Here is a 19,839-nt window from a genome sequence, read left to right on the forward strand (position 1 = left end):
GGGTCTTCCCCGCTTTCTCTTCCCATCTGCTGTCCAGTACAAGGCTGTCTTGGGAAGTGACCCTTTTTCCATTCTGGCCACATGACCCAGCCAACGCCATCTTCTTCTTTTTATTTGGCTATCAATGCTAGTGCAGTCAGCTTTCTTTAATAGATCCACTGTTCTTATTTTTGTAGGCCAAAATAAATTAAAAATTCTTTTTAAACACTTGTTCTGAAAGGCTTCTAGTTTCTGTATTAAGGAGGATGTCATTTTCCAGCTTTCACTTCCATAAAGCAGTACACTTAAAACATTGCTCTTGTATATTTTCAGCTTTGTCTTTCTCATTATTTGCTTTGATTTCCAAACGTTTTTCAGCATGCCGAAAGCCTGGTTTGCCTTTTGAATTCTGTGCTTGATATCGTGTTCTGCGTTTCCGTCGTCTGTTATTTTGGATCCGAGGTAGGAGAACTCTGTTACCTCTTCAATTATATGTTCATCTATCCTAATTTCACTGTCATGTTTTGGATTCACCCTAATGTACACAGTCTTATCGAAATTTATTTTCAGTCCAATTTTCGAGGCGTTCTTGTGTAGTACGTTTAGTTTCTCTGAGGCGTCTCTGTGTGTACTGGAAACTAACGCGATATCATCTGCGTACTCTATATCTTCCAGAAAGGATGTCAGTGTCCAGCGAATGCCTCTCTTCTTACCATCAATTGTATTTTTCATGAGCCAGTCTAGAGCCAGGATAAACAGAAGCGGGAAGAGTATGCAGCCTTGTATTACACCAGTTGTTACATTAAAGCTGTCTGTTAAATTGTTACCACAGATCACTTGGCATTGGTAGTTGCTGTACATTGCTTTGATTAGGTTGACTATCTTCATCGGTATACCATAATGGCGGAGTATTTTCCACAGGACTCTCTGTGTAAGCTGTCAAAGGCTTTTTCAAAATCGACAAAAATGGTGTAGAGGGGGCTGTTCCATTCAATGCTTTGCTCCAGGATTTGTCTCAGGGTAAATATGTGGTCACTACATGACTTCCCTTTTCTGAACCCTGCCTGCTCTTTTCTAAGAATGTTTTCAATGTGAGGTAAGATTCTTTTCAGAAGGATTCTATTAAAAAATTTGCTCGTTACGGACAGGAGTGTGATTCCACGCCAGTTAGCACAATTACCTAGGTCTCCTTTCTTGGCTATTTTATGGATGATTCCTTTCTGCCAATCCTCTGGTATTTCTTCCTTTTCCCAAATGTTGGTGAACAATTTACTGAGAATTTTGGACATTTCTTGCGAGTTCGCTTTAAGCATTTCCGCACTGATTTTGTCAATACCTGGGGCCTTGCCATTTTTTTTGTTGTTGTATTGCCTCGTGCACCTCATGCTCAGTGATTGGACCAAGATTAACCTCTACGTCCATTTCTGCTTCTGGATATCTGTGTAAGAAGATGGGTCTGGTCTGTTCAGAAGGTTTGCGATATATTCTCTCCATCTTTCAATTTTCTCCTTTTCGTCTGTGATGACACTACCATCTTGGGATTTTAATGGTTTCTCTTGACCATAACTTCTGTTTCCCGAGAGCTTTTTTGTGATTTTGTATAGTGTTTGTGTGTCTTGTCTTACAGCTGCATTTTCTGCTTCAGTTGCTAAATTTTCTGCAAAATCTCTTTTGTCTTTCCTTGTGGATTTTTTCACTTCTTTATCCTTCAATGAGTATTCACTGGATAGACTTTCTTTCAGTCGGGGGGATTTAGCGTTCAGGAGATTTAGTTTGATTGATTTTCTTTGGTTAATGAGCTCCCATGACCTTGCTGATATCCAATTCTCTGTATTGGATTTATTGTGTCCTAAGTGTTCAGTGGCACTTTCCTGCATGACGTGGTTGAAATCTTGGATTGTCATGTTTGTAATATCTTGTATTGCACTGAATTTGTTTCTTACTGAGATATTGAAATTGTTTTGGATATCTGGGATTTTCAATTTATCTGTGTTGAAACGTTTCTCCTGTTTTGCTATTTTTGTTTTCATCAATTTAGTAGAGATTTTGGCTGTGACAAGATGGTGGTCACTTCCAATGTCTGCCAATCGTCTGACTCTGACATCGTTTAAGCTGCTCTTATATTTTCTGTTGATAATTATATGGTCTATCTGACTTTCTGTTTTCCCATCTGGTGATTTCCATGTCAATTTGTGGATGTTTTTGTGTGGGAAGAAAGTTCCACCAATAATGAAGTTGTGTTCTTCACAAAATTCTGCCAGTCTGCTTCCATTGTTGTTCATTACCCCTATGCCCTCCTTTCCAACGGACTGATTTGTTTGTGTATTGCCAACTCTAGCATTAAGGTCTCCGATGATCATGAGCATATCATGTCTTGGAATGTTTTCAACGGCCATTCTTAGAATATCGTAAAATTCTTCTTTGTTTTCTTCATCTGAATCCTCTGTAGGTGCGTAGCATGTGAGGATTGATAGCTTGGTGTATTTTGAGTTGTGTCTTGTGTATAAAAGTCTTTCACTTATCGGTTTCCATTCCAATAGTGACTTGTTTTTTTGCCTGGCTATCAAGAGGGCAACACCGTCTCTATGTTGGTCATCCTTTCGTCCTGACCAAATAATCAGGTCGCCATTTGAGAGTTGGCGCTTCCCAGCTCCTGTCCATCTTGCCTCTGATATGCCTAGCAAATCGATCTTGTAGTTCAACATCTCGCGCTGGGCTTGTGCCAGTTGTCCTGTTTGATATAGGGTCCTAACATTCCAGCACGAGACATTGAGCTTGCGTTTTGGTGACAACAGATCTGCAATCTGGTCGGGGGCGTCCTTTCGGCTTTGACCTCCACCGTCATGATGCCAGTATTCTGGTCCGCTTCTCTGCTGCTCAGGGCGCTCTGAAAAAAAACCCCCCACAACAAATAAGTAAATGAAAGAATGAATAAATAAATAATAAATAATTTATAAATGAATAAATAAACAAATAAGTATATTTCTAAATAAATAAATAAATAAATAAATAAATAAATAAATAAATAAATAAACAAATAAATAAATAAATAAATAAATAAACGTTATTGATCATTAACGATTAAGTAAATATGTAAAATATTATATTTACAAAAATAAAAGTAATAGCATCTAAAATAATAATAATAATAATAGTAATAATAATAATATAATAATAATAATAATAATAATAATAATAATATTATTATTATTATTATTACTACTACTACTACTACTACTACTACTACTACTACTACTACTACTACTACTACTACTACTACTACTACTACTACTACTACTAATAATAATAATAATAATAATAATAATAATAGTAAGATCTATCCAATTATGAGGGAATTTTCGACATTTTTTTTTCAACCAGTGTTGGTTTTGGCAAAAAATTTTAACAGTTTATCTATGTGCCCTTGGGGCTTCTTCAAGCGCCAATGAAATGACAGAGCACTTTGACAAATTAGTTTACTTAAGCCTCCCGGTTAAAAAAACAAACAACACACAACCCCCCCCCCCCCAAAAAAAAAACAAAAACAAAAAAAACAACAACAAAAAACAAAAAGAAAAAAAGCAAAACAAAACAAACAAAAAACAAAATCCCAAAAAAACAAAAAAACCCAAAACAACAACAACAACAACAACAACAACAACAACAACAACAACAAAAGAAACAAACAATATATATATATATATATATATATATATATATATATAATATATTATGGTAACACAATGCCAAATCATTATGTATGAAAGGTTATGATGCATCAGCAACCTTCGAGAAGCATCAGAATTGTGTATTTATAGTTTTGTATTGACCTTGGAAATGAAATTATATAATTTCTTTTAATGTGGAAGGGAAGGGGTGGGGAGAGATAGCTAGATAGATAGTGTGAGAGAGAGAGAGAGAGAGAGAGAGAGAAAGAGAGAGAGAGAGAGAGAGAGAGAGAGAGAGAGAGAGAGAGAGAGAGAGAGAGAGGATAAACATATACATCAATCGCCACCTGCTTTATAAATGCCACAGTGCTTTTTTTTTTTTTAATTTTTTTTTTTTCAAGATGAAAATTGCAAATTAATTTTCACTGTTCTATAATGAATTTGTGTTGTTGTTGTTGTTGTTGTTGTTGTTGTTGTTCTTCTTCTTCTTCTTCTTCTTCTTCTTCTTCTTCTTCTTCTTCTTCTTCTTCTTCTTCTTCTTCTTCTTCTTCTTCTTCTTCTTCTTCTTCTTCTTCTTCTTCTTCTTCTTCTTCTTCTTCTTCTTTTTATCTTCTTTTTCTTCTATTGTGTCCCGAGCCGTTGTGAATTTGCTACAAAATCAACGGGACAGGACTGTCCCAGTTCCGTGTCCATATCATTTTTGTGATAGTAGAAAAATATAGCCGCCTTCCGCACTAGGACAAAAAAAGTCCCAGACTTGGCGGCGCCGTGTCAAAGTTGCAATGCCTGTCTTTATTTTCTGCATCCCTCTGTTCAACTTTTCATCTTTCTACTTCAGTAATTTTTGTTTTCCTATTTATTTATTTATTTTTTATATATTTATTTATTTAGTTCAATTCTGAACATAAAAAAAGCAAGAACAATTCAAAAAATAATTCTATGTGATGAAACCACGTACAGAAGGCATAGCAACATAAACATTTTCGGCAATTTAAAAACGTATGTTTATAAATATAACGAAGTGGTTATTCAGTATCAGATACTGAATAGTGCTTTGCCACTATTCAGTATCCATAAGGAACTCTTTTTTATAGAGAGAATGAAAAGTGCGACAATCTCGGTTGAATGTAAATAATCTGCTGACCTACTTCCAGATTGAACACGTGCGGTAACTGACAGCCCGATTCAAAGTTGTAAAAATATTTTGATCGTAAATTTTTAATTTCTGCTATTGTGCAATTAACATAATTCAAAATATAAAATAAGATTGGCATTCAAATACATTTTTAAATGTTTAAATAGACATGACTAAATGTCTCTATAAGTTCAGTGACACCATGGCTTGGTGGATATAAGCTGTTTGACTCTGAGCTTAAGGTTCGAGAGTTCAAATCCCGGTAGGGGTAACTTTGTTTTTTTTTCCCCCAATATTTTAAAAATTCCTTCTGTCTATTGATATTTTTCAAACTTTTGTTTTAATACTTTTATTTGCTTGTAATATACTTTAATGTTGATATTATACTATTGTTCTATTCTTCTTCTTCTTCTTCTTCTTCTTCTTCTTCTTCTTCTTCTTCTTCTTCTTCTTCTTCTTCTTCTTCTTCTTCTTCTTCTTCTTCTTCTTCTTCTTCTTCTTCTTCTTCTTCTTCTTATTGTTGTTATTATTATTATTATTATTATTATTATTATTATTATTATTATTATTATTATTATTATTATTATTATTATTATTATTATTATTATTATTATTATTATTATTATATTATTTCTACTTACTTACTATTATTATTGTTGTTGTTGTTGTAATCGTCATCATCATCATCATTATTATGATTATGATTATTATTTTTTGTTAATCAAGTAGTTGGAGTAATTTAATCAGTTATCGATTTATTACGAATATCTTTTATGTGTTATAATCTCGTTGTTGTTTTTCATTATTGTGCTCTTCTATTGTTTATTCTTTTTAAAATCTTTTTTTTTTTCTTCTGTTTGTCTCATTTGTTGTTGTTGTTGTTATTGTTCTTGTTGTTTGTTTGTTTGTTTGTTTTGTCATCTAAGACAAACCCGAATCATTATTAATATGTGGCCAGACTTTCTTCCATTTTTAATTGAGCGATGTACTTCCGTGAATTAATTGCCGTATTATATTGAAATTTAAATGTACACTAGTGGGGAGTAAACCTAAGTCTATGGTTTTTCGGCGGGTTTTGGCGGGTTTCGTAAAAAAGTAATTGCTTCATTCTCGTCTGGTACCCAACTCCCATAGTCCGGCTTCATTTCCCACTGGTATCCATCATCCATAGTCCCAGGTTCATTTCCACTGATATCCTCTTATCAAAGTCCCAGGTTCACTCCCAACCGGTGTGCACTTCCCCGAGTCCCGGTTCATTGCCCAATGGTGCCCACTTCCCATAACTTTTGAATATTTCGATAGGTTTCGAAATAAAAGTACATTCTGAGCTCACTGTCCACTGGTATCAGCCTCTCGCAGTCCCAGGTTCAATCCTCATCGTTGTCCAAATCCCAGATTCACTCCACACTGCTGCCTGCTTCCCATAACTTTGTCGGGTTTTGGCGGGTTTGGTAAAAAAGTAATTCCTCCTCGGTATTGCTTTTTTACAAAATCCAGAGTCCCAGGTTCACTCCCCACAAGTGTACACTTCCCTGAATCTCAGAATCACCCCCACTGTTGCCTACTTCAATAACTTTGTCGGATATTGTCAGGTTTCGTCAGGTTTCGTAAAAAAGTAATTGCTTTTATATGAAACTAGCTGAAACCCGCCGAAAACCATGGTCTCAGGTTCATCCCCACTGGTGTACACTTCCCTGAGCCTCAGGTTAACTCCCCACTGTTGCCTACTTCCCATAAATTTGTCAGATATAGCCGGTTTTCGTAAAAAAGTAATTGCTTTTATGTGAAACTCGCTGAAACCCGACAAAAACCATAGTCTCAGGTTCATTCTCCACTGGTGTACACTTCCCTGAGTCTCAGGTTCACTCCCCACTGTTGCCTACTTCCCATAAATTTGTCGGATATAGCCAGTTTTCGTAAAAAAAAAGTAATTGCTTTTATGTGAAACTCGCTGAAACCCGCCAAAAACCATAGTCTCAGGTTCACTCTCCACTGGTGTACACTTCCCTGAGTCTCAGGTTCACTCCCCACTGTTGCCTACTTCCCATAAATTTGTCGGATATAGCCGGTTTTCGTAAAAAAAAAAGTAATTGCTTTTATGTGAAACTCGCTGAAACCCGCCAAAAACCATAGTCTCAGGTTCACTCTCCACTGGTGTACACTTCCCTGAGTCTCAGGTTCACTCCCCACTGTTGCCTACTTCCCATAAATTTGTCGGATATAGCCGGTTTTCGTAAAAAGAGTAATTGCTTTTATGTGAAACTCGCTGAAACCCGCCGAAAACCATAGTCTCAGGTTCACTCACCACTGGTGTACACTTCCCTTAGTCTCAGGTTCACTACCCATTATTTGCCTACTTTCCATAATTTTGCCCCATTTTGTTGGGATTTGGCGCATTTCGTAAACAAAAAGTAATTGCTTTTTTTTTTTTTCAAAACCCGCCAAAATCCAGTCCCATTAATTCTCCACTTGTGTACACTTCTCCGAATCTCAGGTTCACTCCCCACTGTTGCCTACTACCCATAACTTTCTCGGATATTGCCAGGTTTCGTCTGGTTTCGTAAAAAAGTAATTGCTTTTATATGAAACTAGCTGAAGCCCGCCGAAAACCATAGTCTCAGGTTCACTCCCCACTGGTGTACACTTCACTGAGTCTTAGGTTCAATCCCCACGCTTTGCCTACTTTCCACAACTTTGCCGGATATTGTCGGGTTTCGTAAAAAAGTAATCCCCCCCCCCCATTTTATTATTGCTTTTTAAAAAAAACCCAGAGTCCCAGGTTCACTCCCAACTGGTGCACACTTCCCTGAATCTCAGGTTCATCCCCCCTCCCCCTAACACACACACATACACACACACACACACACACACACACGTTGCTGCCTACCTCCCATAACTTTGTCGGATATTGCCAGGTGTCGTCGAGTTTCGTAAAAAAGTAATTGCTTTTTATTACGAAACCCGCTGAAACCCAGTCCCAGGTTCACTCCCCAATAGTGTTCACTTCTCGGAGTCCCAGATTCACTCCCACAGATGCCCTCTTCCCATAACTTTGTCAGGTAATATAATATCTAAGAAAGTTGCCCAAAGATTATACATCCTAAGGAAATTGAGAACATTTCAAGTAAGGAAGAAAACTATGTTAAGAGTTTATGACTCATTGATTAAAAGTGTAATTGCGTTTGGCTGCACCATATGGTTTGGAGGATGCCGACTTAAAAATAAATCAAAAATTTCAAAATCTATCAAAGAGGCATCAAAAATAATAAACCATCCTCTTGATGGAGTAGAAAGAATTCATGGAAAAGCAATAGAAAGGAAAGCATTCTCAATTACCAACAATAAAAAACATATTTTATACCATGAATTTAGTCTTTTACCATCTGGGAGAAGGTTTTGTCAGATTAAATGTAGAACTAACAAGTATAAATCAACGTTCGTTCCATCAGCAATAAAAATTTTGAATATTTCATATGGTACAGAAAAACTAAGGATTGATTCGTTGACTGATTAACTAATTAATTTATTTAATGTAAGATTAACTGACCAATTGATAATGATGATAATTTTTGGTGTCGAATTGCCACAATCGTAACAAATTGAAAACGAAATGAATATGTTTATGTTGTGTATATCGCACGGTGATAGAAAGAAGGAAGGAGAGGAAGAGAGAGAGAGAGAGAGAGAGAGAGAGAGAGAGAGAGAGAGGGGAGAGAGAGAGAGAGAAGAGAGAGAGAGAGAGAGAGAGAGAGAGAGAGAGAGAGAGAGAAGAGAAAATAAGTAGGAGTGAAATATCTGTTCAATGTTACAGTTATCGTTTAACGTTATAACAAGTGTAACTAAATGACAAATTGCCATATTTATGGACAATAAAGATCTATTATTATTATTATTATTATCATTTTTATTATTATTATTATTATTATTATTATTATTATTATTATTATTATTATTATTATTATTATTATTAGGTTTCGGAAAAAAAACCCACCGTATAATAGTGCAAAACCACTATTCAGTGTCAGATACTGAATAGTACAAAACCACTATTCAGTATCAGATACTGAATAGTACAAAACCACCATTCAGTATCAGATACTATTCAGCAAAACCGCTATTCAGTATCAGATACTGAATAGTGCTAGCCTAAATATAATTTAAGAAGTGTCACATTTTGTGACACAGCAGTAACTTGTCTAAAACCGGTCGCACATCTATTCGGTACCTTGTGGGATCAATTATCTTTATCGTTATTTATTTCGGGAATTTTCAATGAAAATATTTTTAAGTAAGTCCTTCTGAGCCACTTGGACTCATTGTAAGACAAATTAACTCCTTTAGAGCCTTGTAGCCAATGGTGCAGGAGTTATTCCGGTTTCAATAGCGTGAAGCGGACAATTAACGTATTTGTTTAAAAACCTTTGAACAGGACGATAGTCTATTGCAGATTACTATCCCAGCTTGACAGGTACCCTTTTACACCTGAATGGAGTGAGTGATTGGAGTAAATTTTCTTGCTCGAGGAAGGTAAAAATTGGCTTCGGTCGGAATCGAACACAGAACCTCTGAGTCCAGAGTACAACGCGCTAACCATGGGCCATCTTGTCTCCTAAGCTTATAAATCCGGAACTTATCCATGTTGCTGTAGCGTTGAGCAGACAGATTTCAGTTTAAAATAAAAAAAAATAAAATTCCCTTTTTCATCCCATAGGGGAAATTTTTCTCGAGGGTCTATTCCAAGGGAAGACTGGAATAACCCAGGTGTCAGCGCAATGCAGCGCCGCAAATTGAGCTAGGGCGAGGTATAACCCAGGCGTCAGCCGCAGTGCAGCGCCGCAAATTGAGCTAGGCGAGGTGACTTACTCAAGGCAACACAGCGCATCAGCGGGTGAGCGAACTGATGCCTTTCGGGTACGAAGCAAAGACCGTACCACCGAGCCATGCTGACTTTCTATTATCCTCTTGAATGATGCTAGTCCGTCAAAGATTACTTTCATCAGCGAACTAGTACTCATTTGCACCTGGGTAAAATGAGGTGATTCCAAGAAAGTCATTTTAAGATAAGATCGGAGATCACCATAGAGTCTACGGAATTGACCCTTGAGCAATCTTTGGGTCAATAAAGGATGCACCCAATATTGTTTTCTCTTTCAATTTGTCTTTTTTTTTCCACGTAGTAAAGCACAGAAATATGCAACCTCTATTTCATCCATTACTACTTGTAGTATTAGTAGTAGTAGTAGTAGTAGTAGTAGTAGTAGTAGTAGTAGTAGTAGTAGTAGTAGTAGTAGTAGCAGTAGCAGTAGTAGTAGTAGTAGTAGTAGTAGTAGTAGTTGTTGTTGTTGTTGTTGTAGTTGTAGTAGTAGCAGTAGTGGTAGAAGAGGTTGTAATTGTAGTGGTGGTAGTAATAGTAATAGTAGTAGTAGTAGTAGTAGTAGTAGTAGTAGTAGTAGTAGTAGTAGTAGTAGTTGTTGTTGTTGTAAATGTAGTAGCCGTAATAGTAGAAATAGTGGTAGTAGTAGTAGTAGTAGTAGTAGTAGTAGTAGTAGTAGTAGTAGTAGTAGTAGTAGTAGTAGTATTAGTAGTAGTAGTAGTAGTAGTAGTAGTGGTAGTAGTAGTAGTAGTAGTAGTAGTAGTAGTAGTAGTAGTAGTAGTAGTAGTAGTAGTAGTAGTGGTAGTGGTAGTAGTAGTTGCAGTAGTAGTAGCAGAAGCAATAATAATACTCTTGCTATAAGAATATTTCATGATTATATAAATCTTATGTAAACAAATCCCATTGTACAGTGTAAAAAATCATTATCGTCATGTCGTATCATATGTTGATTCATAAAATGTGAATTATTAGAGTTGTACCAAGGACTTATTTTTTAAATTATTAATTTATAATTCAAACTATTAAATAACTAATCTATTAATTAGAAGATTTTACATTATTATTATCACCATTATAATTATCATTATTATTATTATTATTATTATTATTATTATTATTATTATTATTATTATTATTATTATTATTATTATTATTATTATTATTATTATTATTATTATTATTATTATTATCATTATTATTATTATCATTATTACTATCATTGTTTGCCTTGCTTTATTATTGATTTTATTTACTTGATTTGTTGATGAGAATATTATATTCTTGTATGAGTTATATTGACAATTGCCTACAAATAAACTTTTGAATCTTGTAAAAAAAAAAAATAATAATGCATTCACGCAGGTGTGTCCCGGGACAGTCCTGTCCTAGTGCGGAACCCCTTTTGAAGAGAAGTTTTCTCCAGTGGGACAGGACAAATTTGTCCTGGGACAGTTTTGTCCTAGTGCGGAAGGACGTTACGAGCGGAAACGACGAAACGACGACGGCTATGGAAAATTTGGCAGCAATGGGGAGTGAACCAGGGACTCCGTGAAGTGTACACCAGTGGGGAGTGAACCTGGGACTATGAAGGAGGATATCAGAGGGAAATGAACCTGGGAATGTGGGAGATGGATACCAGCGGGGGAACTAGCGGAAATGACCAGAAACGACCGGAAAGAAGATTGTATATTGCTGCTATGCGAAATTGTAAAATGCTCACAACACAAAAAGGGTGTTTTTTGGGTTTTTTTTTTTTTACGAAACCCGCCAAAATCCGACGGAACCGACCAAAGTTATGGGAAGTGGGTGCAGTGGGGAGTGAACCAAGGACTCAGGGAGGTATACACCAGTGGGGAGCGAACCTGGGATTATGGGAAGAAGATATCAAGTCATTTATTTTAAATCGTCGATATCTGAGTTTTAAAATGTTCCGGCCAAAATTTGATAGAAGGCGTTTTGTCATTGGTTTACCGTAAACCCTCTTCCGCACTAGGACAGGACTGTCCCGGGACAGTCCTGTTCCAAATTTGTAACATATAGAATTTAGAGAGATCTTCCGCACCTATTGGGACGGGACAAAACAGTCCCGTTGTGTCCCAAGCCGTTGTGAAATGCTACAAAATCAACGGGACAGGACTGTCCCAGTCCCGTGTTCATATCGTTTGTGATAGTAGAAAAATATAGCAGACTTCCGCACTAGGACAAAAAAGTCCCAGACTTGGCGGCGCCGTGTCAAAATTGAAATGCCTGTCTTTATTTTCTGCATCCCTACTCCTCCTCCTCCTCCTCCTCCTCCTCCTCCTACTACTACTACTACTACTACTACTACTACTACTACTACTACTACTACTACTACTACTACTACTACTACTCCTCCTCCTCCTCCTCTACTACTACTACTACTACTACTACTACTACTACTACTACTACTACTACTACTACTACTACTACTACTACTACTACTATTTCTATTGTTGCTTCTGCTGTGGCTAATGCCACTAATATATTAATACCTACATCCCTTATATTTTGTATTTATTTCCAATTCCATTGTATTTATTTTCCAACAATAGTCCACACTTTATAATTTGGTTCACTTTCTATACTGCATTACACAGTTCCTCCCCGCCTCCCCTCTTTTGACATAATTAAGTACGCACCTTTTATAAATTTCTATTGCTCTGTTTTAATTCGCGCTTCCTCACAAAGTAGCATACAATTTCCTGCCCATCAATGTTTTTGTTTATGCATCTTAACAACGCCACTACCACATTATCTCATTCGTCTGTAGTTTTTAATTCATCATGTGTTGTTGATGAAGGGGAAACCCGAAACGTCCATTTTATCTGTTTTCGTATATTAAACTGAAGCTTACATTCAATTTCACAGTTTTAATTTATTTATTTATTTCAATTCTGAATATAAAAAAGCAAGAACAATTCAAAAAATAATTCTATGTGATGAAACCACGTAAAGAAGGCATAGCAACATAAATATTTTCGGCAATTTAAAAACGTATGTTTATAAATATAATTTAAGAAGTGTCACACTTTGTGACACAGCAGTAACGTGTCTAAAACCGGTCGCACGTCTATTCGATAACTTGTGGGATCAATTATCTTTATCGTTATTTATTTCGGGAATTCTCAATGAAAATATTTATAAGTTAGTCCTTCTGAGCCACTTGGACTCATTGTAAAACAAATTAAGTCCTTTAGAGCCTTGTAGCCAATGGTGCAGGAGTTATTCCGGTTTCAATAGCGTGAAGCGGACAATTAACGTATTTGTTTGAAAACCTTTGAACGGGACGCTAGTCTGTAGTCTATCGCAGATTACTATCCCAGCTTGACAGGTACCCTTTTACACCTGAATGGAGTGAGTGATTGTAGTAAATTTTCTTGCTCTAGAAAGTACAAGTTGGCTTCGGTCGGAATCGAACACAGAACCTCTGAGTCCAGAGTACAACGCGCTAACCATAGGCCATCTTGCCTCCTAAGCTTATAAATCCGGAACTTATCCATGTTTCTGTGGCGTTGAGCAGACAGATAACAGTTTAAAATTTAAAATAATAAAATTCATTTTTCATCCCATAGGGGAAATTTTTCTCGAGGGTCTATTCCAAGGTAAGACTGGAATAACCCGGGCGTCAGCCGCAATGCAGCGCCGCAAATTTAGCTAGGACAGGGTATAACCAGGCGTCAGCCGCAGTGCAGCGCCGCAAATTGAGCTAGGCGAGGTGACTTAATCAACTGATGCCTTTCGGGTACGAAGCATGCTGACTTTCTATTATCCTCTTGAATGATGCTAGTCTGTCAAAGATTACTTTCATCAGCGAACTGGTACTCATTTGCACCTGGGTAAAATGAGGTGATTCCAAGAAAGTCATTTTAAGATAAGATCGGAGATCACCATAAGTCTACGGAATTGACCCTTGAGCAATCTTTGGGTCATTAAAGGATGCACCCAATATTGTTTTCTCTTTCGATTTGTCTTTTTTGTCCACGTGGTAAAGCACAGAAATATGCAACCTCTATTTCATCCATTACTAGTAGTAGTAGTAGTAGTAGTAGTAGTAGTAGTAGTAGTAGTAGTAGTAGTAGTAGTAGTAGTAGTAGTAGTAGTAGTCGTGGTAGTGGTAGTGGTAGTAGTAGTAGTAGTAGTAGTAGTAGTAGTAGTAGTAGTAGTAGTAGTAGTAGTAGTAGTAGTAGTCGTAGTCGTGGTAGTGGTAGTGGTAGTAGTAGTAGTAGTAGTAGTAGTAGTAGTAGTAGTAGTAGTAGTAGTAGTAGTAGTCGTAGTCGTAGTCGTGGTATTGGTAGTGGTAGTAGTAGCAGTAGCAATAATATTACTTTTGCTATAAGAATATTTCATGATTATATAAATCTTATGTCAACAAATCCCATTGTACAGTGTAAAAAATCATTGTCGTCATGTCGTATCTTATGTTGATTCATAAAATGTGAATTATTAGAGTTGCAATTGCCTACAAAAAAACTTTTGAGTCTTGTAAAAAAAAAATAATAATGCATTCGTGCAGGTGTGTCCTGGGACAGTCCTGTCCTAGTGCGGAACCCCTTTTGAATAGAAGTTTTCTCCATTGGGACAGGACAAATTTGTCCCGGGACAGTTTTGTCCTAGTGCGGAAGGAGGGTAATTCTTCCGGCATACTCTTTCAGACTCTTCTGCTTCGTTGATTCCGATTGAGATTTATGAAGAAGTCGGACGTTGGCTGTGGGGGGAGGAAGCGGGGGATGTCGGGGTGTGGAACGAGGGTATGAGTGGCTTGTTAAGTAACAAGATGTATTATCTTAATCACCGTGTCAGCAGCAGCAATTAGCATTTACATAATAATAATAAGATCTTTATTGCCTTGAAGGCAATTTTTAATTTGGTTACACGATACAGCAGATACACATCCGCAAACGGACATGAATGAAAAAAAAATCACACACACACACACACACACACACACACACACACACAGACAAAACACAACACACATCACAGACACAAAACCATGCGTCACAGCACAACTTAAATATGACTTCTATCTCATATCAAAATAATATCATATGATTGCAATACATATATATATATATTATATTATAATATATAATATAATAATATAATAGTAGATAGATAATAGATAGATAATAGATAGATAGATAGATAATAGATAGATAGATAGATAGATAGATAAGTAGATAGATAGATAGATAAGATAGATAGATAGATAGATAGATAGATAGATAGATAGATAGATAGATAGATAGATAGATAGATAGATAGATAGATAGATAGATAGATAGATAGATAGATAGATAGATAGATAGATAGATAGATAGATAGATAGATAGATAGATAGATAGATAGATAGATAGATAGATAGATAGATAGATAGATAGATAGATAGATAGATAGATAGATAGATAGATAGATAGATAGATAGATAGATAGATAGATAGATAGATAGATAGATAATAGATAGATAGATAGATAGATAGATAGATAGATAGATAGATAGATAGATAGATAGATAGATAGATAGATAGATAGATAGATAGATAGATAGATAGATAATAGATAGATAGATAGATAGATAGATAATAGATAGATAGATAGATAGATAGATAGATAGATAGATAGATAGATAGATAGATAGATAGATAGATAGATAGATAGATAGATAGATAGATAGATAGATAGATAGATAGATAGATAGATAGATAGATAGATAGATAGATAGATAGATAGATAGATAGATAGATAGATAGATAGATAGATAGATAGATAGATAGATAGATAGATAGATAGATAGATAGATAGATAGATAGATAGATAGATAGATAGATAGATAGATAGATAGATAGATAGATAGATAGATAGATAGATAGATAGATAGATAGATAGATAGATAGATAGATAGATAGATAGATAGATAGATAGATAGATAGATAGATTAGATAGATAGATAGATAGATAGATAGATAGATAGATAGATAGATAGATAGATAGTAGATAGATAGATAGATAGTAGATAGATAGATAGATAGATAGATAGATAGATAGATAGATAGATAGATAGATAGATAGATAGATAGATAGATAGATAGATAGATAGATAGATAGATAGATAGAGAGAGAGAGAGAGAGAGAGATTATATACATTACTTCTTTTCATTTCGTACTCGTGCTGCTGTGGGTATAAAAGAGTTGTTGTATCTGTTAGTTCTAGTTTTAATGCCTTCGAAACTTCTACCAGGTGGTAACAACTCAAATAAATGATGTGGAGGTAGAATGGTTGGGCAAGTATAGAATATGAGGATACTGTTCTGGTGGAGTTCAGATGCTCTTAAAAAAATTACATCCAACGATTTCCCCAGCGATATTTATTATATGTTGGATTTTATTCTTCTCTTTCACCCCCAAGTTACCATACCGCATCGCAATAAATCAACTTGATCAAAATATTTATTTATGCTATTAGCATAACGACAGTCATTAGTTTGTAAAAGGTATGAAATAGGTGACATGCCAGATGAATAGATTATAAAGTAAGTTTGTTGCCAAGTTGGTATCTCTATGCTAAGTTTTTAAAAAAATCTTTTAAAAGTCGTTTGGCATGCGAAAATTGGATTGTATTTTGAAAATTTTTTTTTTTGACAAATCATTAATTTCATCTAATTATTTTAAAGATGAATTCACATTAATTTCACTTAATATAAAAATTAACAAAAAATTTCACCCAGAGACTTGGTATATTTTATAATGACGATGTTTTCACCCTTTAATTTTAAGAGGCAAGACAAACTAGACGAATTGCTGATTAAATCAAGACACTAACTCATGCCAAGGGGATAAGAAAAATTATATTTATTTATTTCGCTTATAGGTTTATTTTAGAAAAAAAAAAAATTAAAAAAATTCGATGCTTTGGAAAGTTTGGCATTTTTTCCCCCCAGAGCATTAACCTTTCCTTTTTTTATATGGCTTCTTTACCGTCCGTTTTCTTTTCTTTTTTAAAAATTTTAATCACAATTAAACTGTCAAACTGTTAAATAGACTAATGGATTTAATGGCAAAAAAATGATTAAAATCAGATTAGCTGTCGATGGCAGCACTTCTCGGTTCTATTTATCCTGTTTTGTCACATTGTCTGGCGTATTAATCTGAAGTGCAATGTTATCAAAGCTTATTTTAATCACCGCATAATAATATATTACCAGTTAATTGCCATTTTCTGGAAAGACACGAATTTTAAAATTTGGCCAGAAAACTTGTCCTTCAAATACCAATCGATTTAAATGTCTCTCATCTTGGCAAAAACTCTCAAACCTGGGACTTTGCGAAATATTCCTTAAAGTCACCCCAGGTTTGAGAGTTTTTTTGTTTTTTAATTCCCAAGACGACAAATCATTTAATTTCATCTAATTATTTTAAAGATGAATTCACATTAATTTCACTTAATATAAAAATTAACAAAAAAATTCACCCAGAGACTTGGTATATTTTATAATGACGATGTTTTCACCCTTTAATTTTAAAAGGCAAGACAAACTAGACGAATTGCTGATTAAATCAAGACACTAACTCATGCCAAGGGGATAAGAAAAATTATATTTATTTATTTCGCTTATAGGTTTATTTTAGAAAAAAAAAATTTTAAAAATTCGATGCTTTGGAAAGTTTGGCATTTTTCCCCCCAGAGCATTAACCTTTCCTTTTTTTATATGGCTTCTTTACCGTCCGTTTTCTTTTCTTTTTTAAAAATTTTAATCACAATTAAACTGTCAAACTGTTAAATAGACTAATGGATTTAATGGCAAAAAATGATTAAAATCAGATTAGCTGTCGATGGCAGCACTTCTCTGTTCTATTTATCCTGTTTCATCACATTGTCTGGCGTATTAATCTGAAGTGCAATGTTATCAAAGCTTATTTTAATCACCGCATAATAATATATTACCAGTTAATTGCCGTTTTCTGGAAAGACACGAATTTTAAAATTTGGCCAGAAAACTTGTCCTTCAAATACCAATCGATTTAAATGTCTCTCATCTTGGCAAAAGCTCTCAAACCTGGGACTTCGCGAAATCTTCCTTAACCATCTCCTCACCAGCCATTTTCAAGATTTTTCACACCCAACTGACACAAAAATATATTTTTTTATCACTCAGACATAATAGCAGTAAAATTCTTGCGATACATAATTTCTTTAGCCAAACATGCTCTACAACCCACTGTTCATTTTCTTTAAACTTTATGATGTACAAAAGAAGTTTGAATAAGAAAAATGTTGGTTGTATCGTAACGAATGTGACGATTTTCCCACAGTTGGTAAGGAGATGGTTAAAGTTAAAGCGTAGCCATCGTTATGTTATAGCCTGATACTGAAATCCAAAAGGACTGGCAGTTTGACGTCATTCTTTAGTTTTTGCACCGCTTCGTGAGTTGTCGTTAGTAGAGCTCATGGAAACAAGTTATTTCATTGGTTGAACTATTGAATACAACTCACGATTTGTTTTCTTTTGTGGCAAAAGACTGGCATTTTGACGTCATTTTTTGGTCAGTATCAGGCCATAACTTTACGAATGCCACGGTTAAAGTCACCCCAGGCTTGAGAGGTTTTTTTTTGTTTGTTTGTTTTTATTTTTGCCAAGATGAGGGTCACTTAAATCGATCGATACTTGAAGGACGAGTTTTCTGGCCAAATTTTAAAATTCCGTGTCTTTCCAGATTACGGCAGTGAAGCAGCTAACCAAAAGGTCATATATAGATAGTATGCGCTTGGCTAAGAAGCTCACAACATTGCCATCCGGCAGTATAACGGACCAACATACAAAACTATGTGTAACCTTGAACGTTTATAAGCTGATTAATACAGTTTAGTGAGAATTACTCATAAACGCGGATGGCAAAAAAAAACAAAAAACAAAAACAAAACAAAACAACCTTCCCTCGCTGATGTTATGATCTCAATGTTGACCGATTTTCCCGCGCTAGAGCCTGATCTCATCTGGTATTGCTACGCAATGGAAGAACTAGTGCGTTATAATTTAGTTATTGATTACAAAGTCAAATTGATCAGAATTGAAAAAAAAAAGTAGTGAATTTTCAAGTTGAAGAAATAAAAACTGTCTCTTTTCAATGGCGGCTTTGATTTGGACTAAGGTTATGAGTTGAGTCTAAAAACAAAAAGCAAAAAAAAAAAAAAAAAAATAAACAAAAAAAACAAAACAAAACAAAACAAAAACAAAACAAAACAAAAACAAACAAAAAACTTAAAAACAAAGAAACAACAAAAATGAGTTTTTATACAGTGCAATCACCACTAAACGTGCTCAAAGCACTTTACAAAGGGTCCCTGGTCAACAGCAACACGTAACATGTCGAGCGAGACATGACTCCTGTTAGGCGTTATTATCACATTTTTCCAAGGACTCAACTATGCGTCGAGCGAGGTTCGGACCCAGGACCTTCCGATCCGAAAGCGAGTGTCATACCACAAGACCACATAGCCATATTTTATTATTTTGTTGTTCTTTTTTTTATATTCTTCGGCTTATGTTATCCTTTTTTTTGTTTTGTTTTAAATGGGTTTTTTCCCCCTTCCCAGTAAGTCAAGACAAGCTTGGCTTGGTGATTTGTTTTTTTTTTTGTTCTTGTTGTTTAGAAAAAAAATATTTTTAGTTGTCGTTTGTCTTGCTTTGTAATGAGTTTTATTTTTTTTTTTTGCCCTTGTCCTCTCTCCAGACTCCTGGATGTTTTAGCTGGTCGGAAAGACCCACGGGGTCTCAAGGGTACCGTACTTTTGGATGGCTTACCTCCCCCTGATAATTTCAAAGTCCTGGTGGGATACGTATCACAGGTGAGTGGGCATGCTGGGAACTAGGAACCGTTGCAAGATGGCAGTAGCTTCTAATGGTTCTCACACTACATACTATGTATGCTATGACGATCTATCCAGGACGCAAACTCATCGCCGCAATCGTGTATGGTAGCGAAACCACCCGGAAGCTTCGTCACAATGCACCGTTCAACTACTAGATGCTCTGCAGTTTCAGGCTCTTGACCACAACGGGTACATGTTGACAGGTGGCAAGACCCACTGATGAAGTGAGCGTACCGTGAGGCAGGACCATAGCAATCTAGTTAGCATTGGCAGGACCGAAGTAATTGGCTGCCAC

At 35.6% G+C, this 19,839-nt stretch overlaps 1 pseudogene across 1 annotated transcript in view; it reads left to right on the forward strand.

Annotated features, from left to right (window-relative positions):
- Positions 1–19,839, forward strand: part of LOC144973367 (broad substrate specificity ATP-binding cassette transporter ABCG2-like) — a 100,796-nt pseudogene that overhangs the window by 53,108 nt on the left and 27,849 nt on the right. Inside the window, exon 4 of the transcript XR_013645540.1 lies at positions 19,406–19,520. The product of XR_013645540.1 is annotated as a broad substrate specificity ATP-binding cassette transporter ABCG2-like (transcript). The remainder of the gene's footprint in view (positions 1–19,405; positions 19,521–19,839) is intronic.

This window comes from Berghia stephanieae, chromosome 5, assembly GCF_034508935.2.
Source record: "Berghia stephanieae isolate SIO BIC M18660-M18661 chromosome 5, UCSD_Bste_1.3, whole genome shotgun sequence".
Taxonomy (NCBI): Eukaryota; Metazoa; Mollusca; class Gastropoda; order Nudibranchia; family Aeolidiidae; genus Berghia; species Berghia stephanieae.